General features: G+C 38.6%; 1 protein-coding gene across 11 annotated transcripts in view; it reads right to left on the reverse strand.

The window, feature by feature from the left end:
- FHL5 (four and a half LIM domains 5) overlaps positions 1–13,677 on the reverse strand; it is a 57,730-nt gene extending 44,053 nt beyond the window's left edge. For 2 of the 11 annotated variants that reach the window (XM_008263234.4, XM_051855450.2), the window contains exons 1-2: positions 13,347–13,485; positions 12,635–12,691 (exon numbers count right to left, since the gene is read on the reverse strand). The gene's annotated coding sequence lies outside the window, so the exon portion shown is untranslated. Of the gene's footprint in view, positions 1–10,318; positions 10,402–12,634; positions 12,992–13,346 lie in introns of those variants that run through there. The other 9 variants (XM_070074630.1, XM_051855453.2, XM_070074633.1 and 6 more) reach the window with 9 other exon arrangements.
- Between the last annotated feature and the right edge of the window lie 6,469 nt (positions 13,678–20,146).

A 20,146-nucleotide genomic window follows, 5' to 3' on the forward strand; every position in this document is an offset into this window, starting at 1 on the left:
TAAGTCCACTTAGGAAGGACTGAATCTGAAACCAGGCCACATCTGTTAAACAAAAACAAAAACAAAAACAAAAGCACTCAGTAATCAGCTGAAAAATCTCCACAGTGCTAGTATTCAGGTTCATAAGATCATATGAAAGTTTCCCATGGTCTGGGAAAATGTGCTTTAACAGAGAAGAAAGATAATGTCTTCTGTATCTTTGTTTTTTCCAATTCTTGAGTTCAAATCATGAGTTACAAAGGATTGTGTATTGATCACTAGAAAGACCAGATGGCTACTGTATTTTAATTGATATTTTAAACTTTAATTTCTGTCCATAATAAATGCTGAGAAAAATCAATCTTTCCTCAATTAAGTCACCTTAGGTGAATAATAAATAGATTCTATTTACACAGTGACTTGAGAATGGGTTAGATTAGCAACCTCTGATCCAGGAATTTGGAGGAGACTGGCAATATGCTCTAATCAACATACTCTAGTAGATTCATATTAACCCATTAATCAGTCCTATAGGGAGGAACTTCAAAAAGTTTGTGGAAAATGAAATTAAATGATTAATATTTTTTGGTGCAAAAATGAAACCCATGTCTTTCCATAGGAGGCATTTTTCCATAAACTTTTTGAAGCTATCTCACATAACCTAGAAAAATTAAAAGTGTGTAATTCTAATAATATGGAATTACACAAAGTTATTTTGTATGATTTTCTTTAAAACAAATATGTCTTCAAATGTAAGAAATAAGCAGTTTCCATTCTTGTAATAATGGATAGTATTGAAAACTGTCATATAAAATGAAGCATATACTTCTTTGATCATAGAGCAGCTTAGAATAACTTAGCTAATAGAACCTACAAAGCATTTTAAAAAAATCTATAATTAACCTAAATGATAACTTCTGTTAAATAAACCAATTAGGAAAATCTTTTAGCCATTCAGCTCAAAGCAGTAATATTTTACAATTAATCACATAATTCTTTTCTGAGATTATGCCAAGTCTAACCATTCACTATAATGGCTTTCATGTGTCCTGGCATTAAAGCAGTATTATAGATTCTGTTAGTTTATGATCTTCTTTCACAAGAGATGATATAGATAATCAGTCACACCTGAAACCTGCATTTATCTCCTAAGTGTTTTATTGTACCCTTGTAATCAATAATTAAGAACCTTGTTGGGAACTCTTTGTAACCTTAAAAGCCTTTTTGATATGTAAATCTTTTGTGCTCCTTCTTGTAAACAACTGATCATGTTTAAATACTACTGGATTTGTTGAATAAATGAGCCTTGATCAGGAAAAAAAAAATTCATAAAACACAATGTTGAAAAAAATAACTCATTTCTGAGCCTTCTAAAGTAAAACTTCTCGACATCTTCTCTTTCACCTTTGGTTTAAATCTTTTTTAATTTTAAGGTTTAACACGGAACATTTGTAAATTGTATTATGTTTAATAAAAACACTTTTTGTCTCTCTTAGATAATTTTTCATAATTATCTAATATTATTAATGTTTGGGGGCTTATTATAACACAATTGTAAGGTCACTGAGAGTAACTATTATGTCTTAGTCATTTATCTACTCCAGTTGGAGCCAAGCAGTATCCAACACTTAGTGGATGATCTTTTTTTTTTTTTTTTTTTTTTTTTTTTTTTTTTTTTTTTTTTTTTTTTTTTTTTTTTTTTTTTGACAGGCAGAGTGGACAGTGAGAGAGAGAGACAGAGAGAAAGGTCTTCCTTTGCCGTTGGTTCACCCTCCAATGGCCGCCGCTGCAGCCGGCGCACCGCGCTGATCCTGGCAGGAGCCAGGAGCCAGGTGCTTTTCCTGGTCTCCCATGGGGTGCAGGGCCCAAGCACCTGGGCCATCCTCCACTGCACTCCCTGGCCATAGCAGAGAGCTGGCCTGGAAGAGGGGCAACCGGGACAGAATCCGGCGCCCCAACCGGGACTAGAACCCGGTGTGCCGGCGCCGCAAGGTGGAGGATTAGCCTATTGAGCCACGGCGCCGGCTAAGTGGATGATCTTTAAAAACGTCTTTGGGCCGGCGCTGTGGCTCACTAGGCTAATCCTCCGCCTTGCGGAACCGGCACACGGGCTTCTAGTCCCGGTCAGGGCACCGGATTCTGTCGCGGTTGCCCCTCTTCCAGGCCAGCTCTCTGCTGTGGCCCGGGAGTGCAGTGGAGGATGGCCCAAGTCCTTGGGCCCTGCACCCCATGGGAGACCAGGATAAGCACCTGGCTCCTGCCTACGGATCAGTGCGGTGCGCCAGCCGCAGTGCGCTGGCCGCGGCGGCCATTGGAGGGTGAACCAAATGCAAAGGAAGACCTTTCTCTCTGTCTCTCTCACTGTTCACCCTGCCTGTCAAAAAAAAAAAAAAATGTCTTGGATGGGGTAAGCATTTGTGTCATGGTTAAGATTTGGCATGTGATACTCTCATCACTTTATCATGGTGTCTGGGTTTGAGTCCCAGTTCCACTTTGGGTCCTGTTTCCTTCCAAGGCACACTCTGGAAGGCAGGTGGAACCCAGGTACCTGGGTTGAGTTCTAGGGTCATGGCTTCAGCCTGGCACAAGCACGTGTTGCAGGCATTCAGAGAATGAACGAGTGGCAGATATCTCGCTCACTCTCTCCCCAACGACTGACATTTGAAATAAATAAATTGAAAAATAAAAAAAATCTCTTGAACAAAACTTATGGTAGTTTAAAAATTTTTAAATTCCATTTATTTTCATTTATTTGAATGGGAGAGGTAGAGAGAAAGAGAAATCTTTCACTTTGTTTCTTTTTTCCCCAAATGCCTAGGCCAAGCCAAAGCCAGAGCTGGAACTCTATCCTGGTGTCCCATGTGTGTGGCAAGGACTCAAATACTTGAGTCATCCTGTGCTGCCTCTCAGGAAGAGCATTAGCAGAAAGCTGGATCAGAAGCAGAGTATTCAGGACTCAAACCAAGCACTGTTACAGGATGTGGGCATCACAAGTGGTGACTTAAGCTGTGCCTGCCCCAATGATAGTTTTAGGATTCCTACTTCCTTGAAAGTGAAACAGGCTGTAGCACCTCTCGTCCTAGAAGGTTCTGTTGGGAGGTAGCATTATGATTCTTTCATGACCAGAAACACTCTACATTAAGAACATGATGCGCATCCTTTCCTTGGTTTCTGGGGAAACATCTCTAGATACATTGCATCTTTTCCTCTAAACTGGTTGGCCAAGTCAAAAGGTACAGGTATTTTATCTCTTTGCAAGTCCGCCAATAGTTTTACTGATGGGTGCAGGTGTGGAATAGGGATACGCTGTCTCTTTAAATTTCTCTATTCTGTTTTCAAAAATAGTGGTCATTGCAGCTTTTAGATCTTCACTGAGTCTGCAGAGGGCTGGAAGAGGAGGGTTAGACCTTTGATAACAGGAGCTCTCCTTGGCCCTTCACTGAGCTGGCAAAGCCCCAACCCCAGGCACTGCTGTGAAGCTCAGCAACCTACCACCAAGGGTTGGTTGTGAGGCATATGTGACCCTTGTCATATGCATGACGTTTCAAATCTTTCAAAGCTTTCAAATTCTTAACTCCAAGTTGATGATTATCAAGAATTTGAGGGGATACGTCATAGTTACATTTCATAAAGTCACTCCAATTATCAGCATTTTTAGGCATTCTGTCACAGCTATATAAACATATGGCAAATATTACATTTATAATCTGCCTTGCCAGGTAGAAAATTGAAAATCACATTTATAGACAGTGCTTTACAGCAAATGAGATACTACAAACCAAAATACCTTAAAAACCAGTATGAGTTGTATATATACAAACATAGCTGGGAAAGAAAGTAGGCAAGTGGAAAAATGACAAAAATTTGAAGTGAGTTTTATATATATATAAACACTGCTGGTGAAGAAAGTGAACAGGTAGAAAATAACAGAAAATTAAGAATATAATATATAATTTGTTATCTGTAACATTTGGTACTCATCAAAACCAAACTCAGCTTCCTATCAACCAAAGTTTTGGTCACAAATACTTATAGTTACTCTTAAAGAATCACAAGAAATCATATTATGAAGAGACAAGAAATGTAGTAAGATTTATTTTTCACTGTACAGCCTTTTATACCTTTGGAATTTTACCAAATGCAGGAGTTGCCTATTTCAAAACTCAAGTGAAATCATATACATACAAAAGGACTGAAAATGATTTCACTTCAACTCTTGTTCTTGATCACAGAATGCAAGAAACAGGAGATCAGTTAAATCCTCATCTTACAATGATATGGAAACTGGTTACAAAGAAGGTATTTATACAGCTAGTCTGTTTTTACAGAAAAAAATAAGAAAGAGATTTTCCTTAACATCAGCCCAAATTAGATACTAATTTAGTGACCCATTTAAAGAAAATCTTACATTTATCACTATTTTGTTATTTTGTACAATTTTTCAACTTTGCTATATATGATCTCATTTTCTCAAGAAGAAAGAGTTAATTTCCCCTCTGCAATACCTAATACCAGCTAGTCTTTTCTGTAACTGCACTAAAAATTCTCAACCATTAGAACAAGGAGGATGAGAAATAAGGAGACAGAGGAAGTAGGCAGATGGGGGAAGAGGAGAATTGAGGGAAAGACAGGGAAAAAGAATCCCCATGGATATACAACAAGGTAGCTGGAGAGAAAGCTTCCTAACGCCATGTTCATTTCGTTATTTTTCCTTCCTTATAAAGGACTCTCCTGACTCAAGCCCATTTTCACTAAACCATGAAATCTAGGAGCCAAGAAGGATTTTTCTTTATTCTCTAGTTCAATCCTCTTATCTAATAAATGAGAAAAACTAAGTTCAGAGGCACAGACTGACCTTTTCCCCCCTTTTTCTAAAGCTGACAAAGTAGTTAATGAAAAAACTTCAGTCAGGATTCAGGTTTCTTGGCTCCTAATAGGAGTCATTTGGTTTGATTGTCTTTGTATTTTTCCATATAGAAATGGGCAAATGACTTGTTTGAAATGACAGATTTGGTTACTACTACGATTTTTCAAAAATAGAAAAAGGTGAATCTCTCTCTTGACTTATATCTGTCCAGCCCACCTTTAATTGCTGACCTGGTAGCAGCCTCATACAAAACCAGAGGTTCATTTGGTGCCTTAACCATGCTGCCTCTAGCTACACAAAATTAAACAATTACCTGCCAAATGAAGTGCGAGTCTCCTCCAACAGTCAAGGAGTTCCATATCCATTTACTTTTGTTTATTCTAGTTCTTAGTGGATTACTATGGAGTTTAGGAAGAAAAGCCCCAAACCACCTTTGGCTTTTTTTTTTTTTTTCTGCATCCTTAACCTTAAAAATTGCAGCTGTGATGTACGTACATGTGCAGCATGTTTGTGGTTACTTGTGGGTATGTATGCTGTGTGGTATGGTATGGGGATGGATGCTTGGGCTGGGGTTGGGGGTAAGGGTGATGTTAAATAATTTTTCCAGCATTTACGTGTGAAGCAAAATAATCTTCCTTCTACCAGACTGTGATTTCCAAAGATAGAAGGCAGAGCTGTGTCCTGTGCTTTGATGATAACACCAATCAATAATCACAAGCTGCTCTTTGGGCAATTTAAAATGTGTGAGTGATGGTAGTGAGGGGGTGACCATTTGATATTTAAAGACAGCAGTTTTATTTACTTCAGTTTTTATCTCTTCCTAGTCTCAGAGATTTAGGCAAAGTTGGTTCTCAGTACCCATCAAAGGAAAATGATTGCTGCCCAAGTACTAGCAGTCTTCACTTAGAAGTTGTATGTCTAAAGCTTTGGAAACACAGCATGTTGATCTTGGGTTTTTATTGCTAATTTTATGCATAAAGAAAGGAAGGGAGTCAGCTTCCTTTCACTCTGAAACCAAATGTCTATAGTGTTAGTTGATACATACTTGTAAGGATTTAGTACAATTTTAGTTTTCATCCTAAACATTACTCATTGTGTAAATCTCAAGGCATGTCAACATGTCGCACAAATCAGATCTTTCCTGTCTTGTTCAGGAGTGTCTGCAGCATCTAAATCAAAGCCTGGCACAAGTATGTGTTGGATAAGTACAGGAATAAAAAAGTAAGATGTTTAGCTGCACAATTTAATGTTTCAGAGTTAACCAGACACCCCCTTCATATTTTATAAGAAGCCAACCTAGAGTCTTTATGTATATATTTTATTTGCTAGATAGAGATAGACAGTGGGAGAGAGAGAGACAGAGAGAAAGGTCTTCCTTCTATTGGTTCACCCCCTAAATGGCCGCTACGGCCGGCATGCTGCGCCGATCCAAAGCCAGGAGCCAGGTGCTTCTTCCTGGTCTCCCATGCAGGTGCAGGGGCCCAAGCACTTGAGCCATCTTCCACTGCCCTCGCAGGCCACAACAGAGAGCTGGACTGGAAGAGGAGCAGCTGGGACTCAAATTGGTACCCATATGGGATGCTGGCACTGTAGGCGGTGGCTTCATTCGCTAAGCCACAGTGCCAGCCCCAATAATCTTTTCTACTCAACAGAAAACGCAGGGCAAACACTACACTGGTGATCAGACTCCAGATAGCTAGACTATTACCATCATACGCTGAGCACTCCTTAAGTATTTGTGGATGGAAGGGAGAGAGAGAAGAAAGGAGAAGTCAGATGGAAATGCTTACAGTACACACAGAGTGCTCAGGAAATTTCAGAAAATCCCTGGAAACTTCAAGTAAAGCTTCTTCTAGACCTATACCTTAAAGGTTGAATAAGAGGTAGGCTATAAGAAAAAAACAGTGTTGGGGATGGGAGCGGAGACTCCTAAGCAGTGAATCCTCCACCCATGGCGAGTACCATGGCAAGGGACATGGATGGCCAGTGAACAAGCAAGTGCTGCTGGAACTACTTGAGGGGCACACCTAGGGGGGCAGCATTCCAGGCATTGCTTACGTTGCAGATCACATATAAAAACCATTTCTACATGTTAGAGGTTTAAAAATTTACCTGCACATTGCTGTGACTGTGTTCAGTACATGGCTTTCTTCTTGGCTTACTCAGGACCTTGCCTTGTGGGCAGATCCCTCACATATTCTACTAACTAAAATCTCTCTCACTTGCAATTTCAACAATTTGCATTGATGATTGGAATTTAAAACAGATTCAAGAGTACTTTTTTGAATTAAAAATCATATGAGAGAAACTTATTCCCCCAAGATTCTGGGCTTGTCTTTTAAGAAGGAATTTCTTGGCTGGCGCCGTGGCTCACTAGGCTAATCCTCCGCCTGTGGCGTTGGCACACCGGGTTCTAGTCCCGGTTGGGGCGCTGGTTCTGTCCCAGATGCTCCTCTTCCAGTCCAGCTCTCTGCTGTGGCCCGGGAAGGCAGTGGAGGATGGCCCAAGTGCTTGGGCTCCTGCACCCGCATGGGAGACCAGGAGAAGCACCTGGCTCCTGGCTTCAGATCGGCACAGTGCCGGCCGTAGCGGCCATTTGTGGGGTGAACCAACGGAAAAAGGAAGACCTTTCTCTCTGTCTCTCTCTCTGTCTAACTCTGCCTGTCAGAAAAAAAAAAAAAAAAAAGAAGGAATTTCTTTATTTCTTTCTTTTGAAAGTATCAAGGATGAATTGTCACCCCTTGGCTCAGTCATTCTGCTCTATCATAGGTAACTGGGCAAAGGAAACTCTCAAGTGGAGCTCCCAGTCCCTCCCCTCCTTCTTTAGGGATACACAGGCCTAACTGCGCCCCTCTCAGTGAAGTGAGCTCCTGGCAGCTGCTCAGTCCCAGTACTGAGTGGAGTCTACCAGAAGGGGTGGTGCTTGGCCTCTATGCAAATTTTCTCTATGCAAATTTAATTCCAGATTTAGCAATAATAAAATTGATAATAATAACATTACTACTAGTAATATCCATATATGATACAGGTTTCTATTTCTCAATTACTTTAGAGATCTAAAGTAGAGGCACATGATCAAGTGGATTTTTAAAATCTATGCATATTTGTTACAAAAAAGGTGGTTATATTCATACCCATTTGTTGTATTAGGTGTGTATATGTATAGAAAGTGAGGGAGGAGGATGAGAAAAAGATAATTATGTGCATGTATAAAATTTATTAAGTATAACATTAAAATAGGAAGCATGATTATGTTATTTATTGTCATTTCAAAAGTAATAGCAAAATTGAGTGAATGAATTGAATTATTTATAACTCCTGGATCAGTAAAAACAAAACAGAGCAATAAATAAACGAGTAACCTTGATTTGAATAACTGTTAATTCTGATTTTAAGTGGTTTTGGAAATTTAACTTGTTACCCATTTTCCCTTTCGTTTATATTTTACTGGTTTTTGGGATTTGGAGTATCAGCTTCCCAAGTGGCATTCTGATGATTCACTATTCTATCATTCATTTTTTTCAGAAAATTTAGTATCAAAATGAATAATATTAAAAGCAAAGTAACATATATTTTAATAAGGAATTATGGCTTACAAACTACTTTCATGTGTATTATCTAGAACAGTGATTTCAATCTTTTTAGTTTAAGAATTCCTTTAGGACACTGTGATGCAGTAGGTTTATCCTCCATCTGTAGTGCCGGCATCCCATATGGGCTCTGGTTTTGTTCTCGGCTGCTCCTCTTCCAGTCCACCTCTGCTATGGTCTGGGAACACAGCAGAAGATGGCGCAATTGCTTGGGCCCCTGACATCAATGTGGGAGACCCAGAAACAGCTCCTGGCTCCTGGCTTCAGATCAGCCTAGCTCCAGCCTTTGCGGCCATTTTGGGAGTGAACCAGCGGATGGAAGACCTCTCTCTCTGTCTCTCCCTCTCACTGTCTGTAACTCTACCTATCAAATAAATAAACAAAATCTTTAAAGTAAAAAGAATTCCTTTAGCATAAATAGTAAGAGCTATTTACATCTTGCTAGAAATACATCATATGCATATTTCACAGAAGTTCACAGAAGTTTCTCAAACCCTAGATGGCAGAGTCCTTGGAACCAGGCTATCCTGCAGAGGTCTGTAACTGTATGTAGCTTAAAGGCCAAATCTAGTTACTTCCTATTTTTGTATGGTCTGAGACCTCAGTGTAGCTTTCATATTTTTAAAAATTTTTTAAAGATTTTATTTATTTATTTGACAGGTAGAGTTACAGAGAGAGGGAGAGACAGAGAGAAGAGGTCTTCCATCCACTGGTTCACTCCCCATATGGCTGCAACAGCTGGAGTTGGGCCGATCCAAAGCCAAGAGCCAGGAGCTTTTTCTGGGTCTCCCGTGCAGGTGCAGGGGCCCAAGCCCTTGGGCCATCTTCTACTGCTTTCCCAACCCATAGCAGAGAGGTGGATCGGAAGAGGAGCAGCAGGGTCTCAAAACAGCACCCATAATGGATGCTGGCAATGCAGGCGGAGGATTAGCTTAACTATGCCACAGTGCGGGCCCAGCTTTTACATTTTTTAAGTGACAGAAAAATACCAAAATATCTATCTTGATACATGAAATTCAAATTTACCAGTTCATAAATAAAGTTTATTAAAATATAGTCACACTTTTTCCCGGGCAAACTGCCCATAACTGTTTTTGGCTGCAATAGTAAAGTTAAGTAGTTTGGCAGCCTGAAATATTAGCTATCTGGCTGTTTACAGAAAACACATGCTGACCCCTGTCTAGAAGTTTCAAAATGTATTTTGTGCTTTTAATTGCATTTTGCTGGGCACTTGTTAAAGTATACTTAAGTTTAATTAGGATTTGAGAAGAATTCTGTTTTTCAAGAAGCAAGGATATTACTTAAAAGATTATAAAAAATATCTACTAAATGACTTTTGAAAGAATACCAGAAGTCATCAACATGATGTTTTAAAAAGTGTTTAGCAGAAAGGTGACATGCTCTTGATACTAGTTTAAGTGAAAGAAAGTATAAAATAGGATAATCAGCATGATTTCAACTATTCAAATAATTTTTAAAGATTTATTTATTTGAAAGAGTTACAAAGAAAGAAGGAGAGGGAGAGGGAGAGGGAGAGAGAGAGAGAGAGAGAGACAGACAGACATATATCTTCCACTAACTGGTTCACTCCTCAGATAGCCACAACAGCCAGGACTGGGGCAGGCAGAAGCCACAAGCAGGAGTTTCATCCAGGTCTCCCATATGGATGGTAGGGGCACAAGCACTTGGGCCATCTTCTGCTGCTTTTCCCAGGCCATTAAAAGGGAGCTGGATTGGAAGTGGAGAAACTGGGACACAAATAGGGTGCTTTCATCACAGGCAGTGGCTTTCATCACAGGCAGTGGCTTAACCCAATGCACCAGGACACCCATTGCTATGTAAATTTTTTTAAAGGAAAGAGTTTAGAAGAGAATATATTCACCTGTTAAGTCTACTGATTGAAGTTATACAGTATTTAAAAATTTTCTTTTCAGTATTTTCCCAATTGTACATTCTTATCTATCACTTTAATAAGAAAAAATAAGGAAAATGTTAATCAAAAATTAGAGTAAATTTTTTCAGTTTTTTAAAAAATTATCAGCCAAAAATTAGAATCTTTTCTGATCATATAATTATAAAGATGTATAGAGAACAAATGAATAGATTGAGTAATTACAAGACTGGAAATCACTTTTAAAAATGAAATTTTAATTTAGACAGCATGACAGCTTGGTATCTGATTTTTTTTTCCAAATACAAATTATACTTGTGAAGCTGCCAAATAAGTGTAGACCTTTATGTGAAGAAGGAGTTTTACACAAAATTGTAAGCATTGTTAGTTCTGTGCTGAGAGGGATTTTGTCAAAATGCATAATAGACTACTTGCTGTCCAAAGAAGCTTCTTTCGGGGTCATTAGCACAATATAGGTTTCATGACAGAAAGAACGGTGAGCATAGTGAGCAACTTTTTCTGTCGATCTAGTCTGTCTTCATCTGATTGCTGAACACATGAATTAATATTTGGATGAGTGAGTTATGTTTAAGTGTGATTTTTGTCTCTGTCACAAAAAAAGATAACTTGATACCTTAACTAGCAGAACTGTTAATACTCTTTTAAAAATGTTAGAAGAGGTGTGACTATAACACGTCACTTAAGTTGTCTTATCAACAATTGTAAGATATCATTGAAAAGTAGGAAAACAAGAACATCACAACCCATTTCTCTACCTCTCTTCCATGTCACCATCTTTAGTGCTGTAATTGCAATGAAATTAGGAGTAATAGCAAGAAGAGTATTCTTAAATAATGTGAATGGAGAATCTGATACATAAAAATGATCTACTGAAAAAACTCAGGATACATTTAGTAAGTATGGCTTTGGAAAAATTATTAAGCTAAGGAATATCTAAAACATAAGTAACAATCAAATGAGATGGACTTGACGTCCAGTAGCCTCAGAATTATAACAGAAGAAATTTGAAAAGAAATAAAAACAAAAATGTCTAGTGTTACTATTACTCCGAGAAAATCCTCTAAAATGATTTTTATTGCATCTTTAAGGTAGGGGAAAAACCAAGTCTCCAAAATTCTCAGAGTTCTCAGCATGAGCCAGACTGCAGTCTAGCTTCTCTAAAATGTTTTAGATAAGCACTTATTTTCAATATTTTAGTAGAAATTTTCTAGGCTGCCTAAGATACACCAATTATTAACTTAGTTTTACTTAAAACACCATTGAGACGTATAATAAAAATAAGAGATAAACTCAAATGTTATATTAAAACATAAATCTGCTATTCTTATTTAGGTAGAACAGTTCCAGAATTGGCAACATTTGGTAATGTGAGAATAAACAGAGCAAGTGTAGAAAACAGAGTTTACCTTCTTCACAAGTATTTGGATTATATTTTTAGACATATCAAAACACATATGTTAAGAATATCTCATATGATGCTTATGTTTGCAATGTTTGTGTTCAATTTTAGCTCATAGACTTTCCTTCTAAAAATGCTAAAATTGACACATGACAGTATTGTGAATATGAACTACGGCCAAAATGAATCGAGGATTTTCTTACATTTTATGTGCTAAGGTTACAAATTTTATTAATGATTCTTTTTAGTTCCCACATTTATGAAATGCAAAATGACAACTGAGGAGCTGTGTTTGATTTTCAAGTAGATGACAGACACTAAACTGGGTGTGATAGAAATAGTGACAAGGTGGCATTAACACTTATGGGACACACGTTTTGCTTATTTAATGCTATCTCATTTTCAATAAGCATTGAAGAGGTGTATTATGTATCTGTGTGGGTTGGACACACAGACATTTAATTCAATCATAGAAATGATATAAGTTATCAAATGCCTGTTTCTGGAAAGCAGGCAGATTTTTCTTAAAATAGCAGGAATATCATTAACTCTTTTTACTGAAAATCTAAAAATGACTTCAAAATTTGTCCTCAAAATATAAATCCAGCTATAAAATATTTTCAATGATTACATCATTCATTCGAGTAAATTAAGTAAAATAAAATGCCGAAGTCCTTCCTCTCCTCCCCCTCCATTCTGTAACATGAAGCTATTTCCCATGTATCAAGACCATCACAAAAAATCTGAGGCAATTCCAAAGAGTTATCTGGCTTCTATGTTGCCTCCCTCCATACACAACATGAAAATGAGAACTCTGAAAGCCTCAGCATCTGAAATTTAAAAACCACTGGTGTAAATGGCTAAGAAACTTCAAAGCATCTACTTACTTGCCAAGCAAAAGTTTTCTTAAGCAGTCACTGGGAAGTTCATGAAAATCTCTTGTCCTTACAAAATATGAAAGAAGTCAAAGTATCATAAAGCACAGGAAAACTTTTTTTAAAATCTTACTTAAAAAAAATAAAAGCTGCTCCTCCCTGTGAGGTAAACAGTATGAAAGAGAATCTCTGATGATCTTTTTCCTCCAACACAATCATATCAAATCCAAAAGGAATAGTAGATTGAGCCACCCACGCTGTCTGAGGACTATCCCAACTGCAGCTTTCTCAACTTTGTAGGGAAAAATAGGAGGGTATCTTGTTTCCTCCTCGTCCTGTGACGTACACATAGCTGACTCCTACTGGACCGAAAAAGCACTCCTTGTCAATTTTTACTTAAAATTATGACTAACAAACTCTCTGCAGGACATCCTTAAAGGGAAATTCTGCTAGGATTAGTATTTAAAATATCTGAGTGAGCTCCGAATTCACAGTATTCATAAAGATACATACATACTTGAGAAATTTCCACTGACCGGCCTAAATTAGGGGCATATCTATTAAAAAAAAAAGTTCCCTTAAAGGATGATGTATTTTCTGTTTCTCAGTTCATCTGTTTTTGGTTTTGTTTTCTGGTGGCTATAGGAGCCCTCCTTTTTGTTTAGAAATGGCTGAACTGCAGATCTTTCCAGCGGAGAAAAGAATTGGGTATTTTTATTCTCACCTGCAAAGTTCTTGGCAGCTTGATAGATGAGCTCTGGGTTGGATCTTTATCACTGCCTTCTTGGGGAATCTGGGGACTTTGAGCGTTGGATTTGAATAGAGTAACTCAAGGTAGCGACCTGCTTTCTGCACCTTCAGTGAGGACTTAGCATTCCCTGTTTCTGCCTATTGCCCTCTGAGCTGGCAACAATTATTATGTCATCTTCATGGCTGTATGACTTCACCTAACTCCAGACTCATCTCTTCATACATCATCAATTCAAAACATGAAAAGTGGTCAGGGCTGTCAAGAGTTAGATATGAAGAAATGTTTGGATACTGAACTAATCCACAACTGGAATTCTCAGTGGGTTGTACATAGAGCTGGTGGTTCTTGCTTCTAGAATCTCCATTTGAAGCTGTTTCTTCAATTTGGAAGGTGAGATGACGGAAGTGCTCTGCCCAAACTTCATTGTTTTCAGACCAAGCTTCAACTACCCTTGCTCCAAGTACTAAAGGAATAACACATTAATATTTATCTGTGATAATTTGGGACCAACACTGTGGTGCCACAAGTTAAGCTGCTGCCTGCCACACTGGCATCCCACACCAAGGGCTGCTTCAAGCCCCAGCTGTTCCACTTTTGATCCAGCTCCCTGTCAACGTGCCTGGGAAAACTGAGGAAGATGGCTCAAGTGTCTGGGCCACTGCCACTCATCTGGGAGACTCGGCTGGAATTCCAGGCTCCTGGCTTCAGGGTGGTCCAGCCCTGGCTGTTGCAGCCATTTGGGGAGTGAGTCAGTAGATGGAAGGTTTCTCTTTCCCCTCCACTGTCCCCCCCTCTTTCTTTCTTTCTTTTCTCTGTCTCTGTCTCCCTGCCCCGCCCCCACTCCCACCACTCTGCCTTTCAAATAAAAACTTAAAAAAAAATAGATTATGTCTCTCAAATTTGTCATCATCTCAGCATTCTCACTTTGATTATGTATCAGTCATTCAGTAATTTGTATCTGCTTTCAGTCTGGTCTCTTTCTCAACATCATTAAAGAGCATTTATTTTAAAATACTAGTTCATTAAATTTAAAAAAGTCTCGCAGAAAAACTGGAACTGAAATTGAGAAATATATAAAATGACTTGTAATCCAAGAGACAGTCATAGCCCAGTTCTTTGCCTACCTCTTTAGAATTTTATGAATGCAATGTGAATATTAACAACACTGAGAAATGCTTATGTGTTTGCATAAACATTTATATATAAACATATTTGTATATATATGCATATATATACATATATATGTATATACACAATTACATAATTATCCAATTAAATAGAAAGCCAAGAACACATTGTACATAATTATAGGGGATTGGAAATATCTTTTTTTTGCCCCATCAACAGGTTCATGACTGAGACCTCGTAATAAAGGACAGATTAATAAAAGCACACAGAGGTATTTAATGTAAGATCTATGTGACATGAAAGCCTTTAGAAATGAACATCCAAAGTACCAGGTAGATACATATTTTTATGAAACATGGACAGCTGTGAGAAGTATGATTGGACAAATCTAGGTAATGATCTAGTAGTAACAAAGTGGAGGGAATTTAGCAAGGCCTCTTTGCATAGACTCTTCTCTATGTCCCTGTGTCTTCAGACATAAGGATGTTCCTGTCCTCCAGTTGCAAGGATTGTATCTGTCTATTGGGGGTCTTATGTAGGACCTGCTTCAGGGAAGAAGGGCTAAGGCAAGGTGGGAGAGAATTTCTTGATTCATTTTTCTCAAATGCCAAGGTACCTTATTTTGGGATAGTGTATCCTGAATCCTATCATCAATATGAATCCTTTTTCTTTAAATTAATATACTGTAATTTTCCAAATAAGTAAAAAGATATCTTCAAATTAGCTATGAATGATGGTAATAATGTAATGAAATATATAATGGAATAGTGCTTATTCTTTTCTTTGGCACCAAAAGTTACACTGGACATTTTTCAAATATGAATTGCAAGGGCTTAGATTGGAAAGAGGAAAGAAGAAAAACGTAGAACACACATTTTAAGATTATTTGCATTTTTTAGGTATTAGACAACTATCTCTTTTCTGTGCTAATCATTTGTTATGGATTCAAACACTTACTCAACCTGGAAGTCTATGTCTCATAGGCTCCCCTTATCTATGATTCATGTTCTGCAGTTTCAGTTATCCATGGTCAACTGCAGTCCAAAAATATTAAATGAAAATCTTCAAAAATAAATGATTCAGAAGTTTTAAATTGCATATAGTTGTGAGTGGCGTGATAAGACTTACAGCATGTCACTCTGTCTCACTCTGGACGTGACTTATCCCTTGATTCAGCATATCTATGCTGCATAAGCTATCAGCTCATTAGTCACTTAGTAGCCTCCTCTGTTATGAGACCAACTATGTGTTGCAGTATGGCAGTGCTTCTTTCAAGTCGCCCTTGTTACATAAAAATGGCCACAAAGGGCAAGCGTAGTGAAGCTGGCAATTCCAATATGCCTTAGAGAATAGTTAAAGTGTTTCCTCTAAGTAAAAAACTGAAAGTTCTCAATAAAGAAAGAAATCATATGCCATTTCTTCCGTGAATTTGTGAAAAAGGAAACTGCTAGTTTTACTGTTGCATCTCAAATTGCAAAAGTTATGTTCACAGTGATTACATAATAAGTAATCAGTTAAGACAAAAAAACATTAGATTTCTGTATGTATAGGAAAAAATATGGTATATGTAGTTTTCAGTGCTATCTGTGGTTTCAGACATCTGCAGGGATCTTGGAATGTAACCCCTACAGATAGTGGGGGAATGAGGGTGACATATTAGAATTAAAGGGCATATTTTAGATGGGTAGACAGGTTCAGTAAGAAATTAATTTGACAAAGTACTTTCACTTTTTACATGGAACAAGAAACAAAATACAACCTTTGGGATTTTTTTGTTTTACCTTTAGTCAGATAAGGTTCGCTGTCTCTTTCTCTCTTTCTCTCTCCTCTGTCCTCTCTCTGGTGGGCTATCATCTGAACAGGCAAAAAATTTTCAGTCAAGATTGCCTCCTTTGTGTGCAAGACTTGTGAAAAGGTTCCTCCTCTAATAGATGCTTTGAAAAAGATTTGTCTACATTTTATATATTTTTAAAAAGTTTTTATTTATTTATTTATTTTATTTTGTTTGAAAGGCATAGTAACAAAGGGAGGGAAACAGAGATCTTCCATCTACTGGTTCATGTGCTAGATGCTTGCAACAAGTTGAAGCCAGGAGCCAGAGACTCCGTTAGGGTCTCTCACATGGGTGGCATGAAACTGAATACTTGGACCATCATTTGCTGCCTCCCAGGTGGATTAGTAAGAAGCTGTATTGGAGGAGGAGGTGGGACTCCAGCTCAGGCATTGTGACATGGGATACAGCTTAACCAGCTGTGCTTTAATGCCTGCCTCATAGGACACATGTTATTTCTCACAAAAGGAAGATACTGATTTTACGAATAATATGTATATTTTAAGAAATTTGGTAAATTATCAAATTGTCTTCCAGAGTAGAAGAAATCTTTCTAAAAATTCTAATTCCTTTATTTCCCAGGCTAATGTTTTAAGGATCTTCATATTTTCAGGCTAACGATTAAGCTCTTCAGCTTATTTCATTCCATGAGCCCCACCCTGAAACCTCACCACTTCATTTCATATTACACTTCTCCAGTTTACTCTTCATATTTTTCCTATTTGAGGGCTCCCCAAATATTTCATTATTCATGTTAATTAATGCTAAGTTCTTTTGAGCCTCTTTTTCTATGCCCAGCAAAGCCCTCCTTCCCCTTTCTCATTTTCACCAGGTTAATCCTAGTTTCTCTTGCAGGACTTAGTTCAGGGAGTCATGTCTAGCTTCCCTACTGTGCAATACAGAATGAACTTCATTTCTGCTCCCATAGCACCCTCTACTTTCTTCTATAGAAAACAGTGTAATTCTTGATTCTCACCATCTGTTTGAGAGTAAGACATATTTTTAAAATTCAGACGCATATGACTACTCCTAGGATTCAGCTTTCAGGCAAGATCCAGAAAATTGTTGGGCCAAAGTTAAATTCACCAAGTCTTCTTTTTATTCCATTATATCATGGTTATAATTGTCTTTCTTGCTCCTTAAAACAAACTCAGGTTCTCTTACTGCTAATCACTTGAGAGGAGAAAGAGAGAGAAGAGAGAAGAGAGAAGAGAGAAGAGAGAAGAGAGAAGAGAGTAGAGAGAAGAGAGAGAAGAGAGAGGAGAGAGGAGAGAGAGAGAGAGAGGAGAGAGGAGAGGGGAGAGAGAGAGAGAGGAGAGAGGAGAGAGGAGAGAGAGAGAGAGATGCAATTGGGGGCAAGTGTGATAAAAAGAAATGATACAACACTGGAAACATAATATATATTTAAAGTAAGTTATTCCTTTTTCTCTCGTAATGGAAATAGAATAAAAACTCAAGGTCCCCTACAACTTGTATGAATCTCTATCATTCTCAACAGCCACTCTAATAGTGCCCCTAGTTTTCTTGTCACCATTTGTTGAAAATAGACTATCTTATCCCCACCATGTAATATTGGTACCTTTGTCAAAGATCATTTGACCATATCTAAAAGGGTTTATTTCTGGGTTGTTAATTCTGTTCCATTTACCTGCATGTCTGTTTGTACCATACCGCTGTGATTACTATAGCTTTAGAACATGTCTTAAAATCAGAAGTATACGATTTCTTGTTTCTTTTTAAAAAAGTGTTTATTAACAATTGTGTGTATTTATGGGCTAAGAGTAATATTTCAATACCTGTATATAATGTGTACTGCTCAAATCAGGGTAATTAATATTTCCCATTCTTTGATATCTTTGGATGGGAGACTTGAAGCTTTCTTCTATTCATTAAATAGAAAACAGGTTACTGTGAATATAGTAGACTGATTAGGTTATGTAACACTAGGAACTTATTCCTTTGATGTAATTCTGATTTGGTATACATTACCCAAACTCTCTAAACTTACCTTCCTACCCTCCCAGCCTGTAGTAGTTACTACTCTGTAGGCAGATTGAGTTGTTTTTAGTTCCACATATGAGGGAGAACATGAGGTATTTGTTTTCCTGTGTCTGGCTGCTTCACTTCACCTGATATCCTATCTTCGAGTTCCATCTATTTTGCTGCCAACTGACAGGAGAAACTGGAGCCCATGTGTGTCATCAGTGGGAATGAAAATGGTACAGTTGCTATGGAAGGTATGCAAGTTCTCAAAAAATTAAAAATATAGTCACTGCAAATAACAGAGCACCTAAAAGGAAACCTGTAGAAGTGAAGTTGACACTATGAGAAGCAATGACTTTAATAGTCTTTGTCTTGATTGTCGAGGAAGAGTTTTTATTTTTTTTACTAATTTCTTTTTCTACTTAATACCATTGGTTGAACTCTTTACTTAACACAGAATTATTTGTAGGTGTTTAAATCCAATTGAAAATAGATCCCAGTAAAAAATAAGAGTGGGAATAAGAGAGGGAGGAGATGTACTGTCCGGCACACATCCCACGGATTTACCCGTAAGGATCAAGCTAAAAACTTGCCATGGGACTCCAAATCCCACTAAGCTGGGTGGTACTAATGCCATCTTTTTTTTTTATTTTTATTTTTTTTTTTGACTGGCAGAGTGGACAGTGTGAGAGAGAGACAGAGAGAAAGGTATTCCTTTGCCGTTGGTTCACCCTCCAATGGCCGCTGCGCTGATCCGATGGCAGGAGCCAGGTACTTATCCTGGTGTCCCATGGGGTGCAGGGCCCAAGGACTTGGGCCATCCTCCACTGCACTCCCTGGCCATAGCAGAGAGCTAGCCTGGAAGAGGGGCAACTGGGACAGAATCTGGCGCCCCGACCGGGACTAGAACCTGGTGTGGCAGCGCTGCAAGGTGGAGGATTAGCCTAGTGAGCCACGGTGCCGGCACTAATGCCATCTTACATGTTAAAGTGATCATATTAAGTGTGTAACTGATGATATAGATAGGATTAAGTGTCAAAGGGATCACATAAATAAGACTAAGTGTTTGGTAATAACAACAGATAGAATTAAAAAGGAGAGAATGATCCAACATGGGAAGAGGCCACACAGCAGACTCACAGAATGACAAACGACCTAAACAGCACTCTGACCTCAGAAACAGCCCTTAAGGCATTCAAATCTGGCTAAAAAGCCCAGGAGAGCATTTCAGGCATGGAAAGCTAAGACATTGTGGCAAACAATAATCTACATGAAGGATATCTGTGAGTGAGATCTCTGTGGAAAGAGGGGCCATCGAAGTAGGATGTACTTTTCTCTGAAGGGAGGAGAGAACTTCCACTTTGCTTATGGCCCTGTCTAAATACTGACAGTTTGTGAACTCAAAAGGTTTCCATAGCCTTGGCAGCTCATGACAAGAGCCTTGGGTGATCACTGATGTCATAAATAAGACTGTCAATTAAATCAACAACAGGAGTCATTGTGCACTTACTACCCATGTAGGACCTCTGTCCTTAATGAGTCATATTATGAGAATTAATGGTGGCCGGCACCGCGGCTCATTAGGCTAATCCTCTGCCTTGCGGCGCCGGCACACCGGGTTCTAGTCCCGGTCGGGGCACCAGATTCTGTCCCAGTTGCCCCTCTTCCAGGCCAGCTTTCTGCTGTGGCCAGGGAGTGCAGTGGAGGATGGCCCAAGTGCTTGGGCCCTGCACCCCATGGGAGTCCAGGAGAAGCACCTGGCTCCTGCCTTTGGATCAGCACAGTGCGCTGGCCGCAGCGGCCATTGGAGGGTGAACCAACGGCAGAAAGG

This window comes from Oryctolagus cuniculus, chromosome 5 (genome assembly GCF_964237555.1).
Source record: "Oryctolagus cuniculus chromosome 5, mOryCun1.1, whole genome shotgun sequence".
In the NCBI taxonomy this organism is placed as follows: domain Eukaryota; kingdom Metazoa; phylum Chordata; class Mammalia; order Lagomorpha; family Leporidae; genus Oryctolagus; species Oryctolagus cuniculus.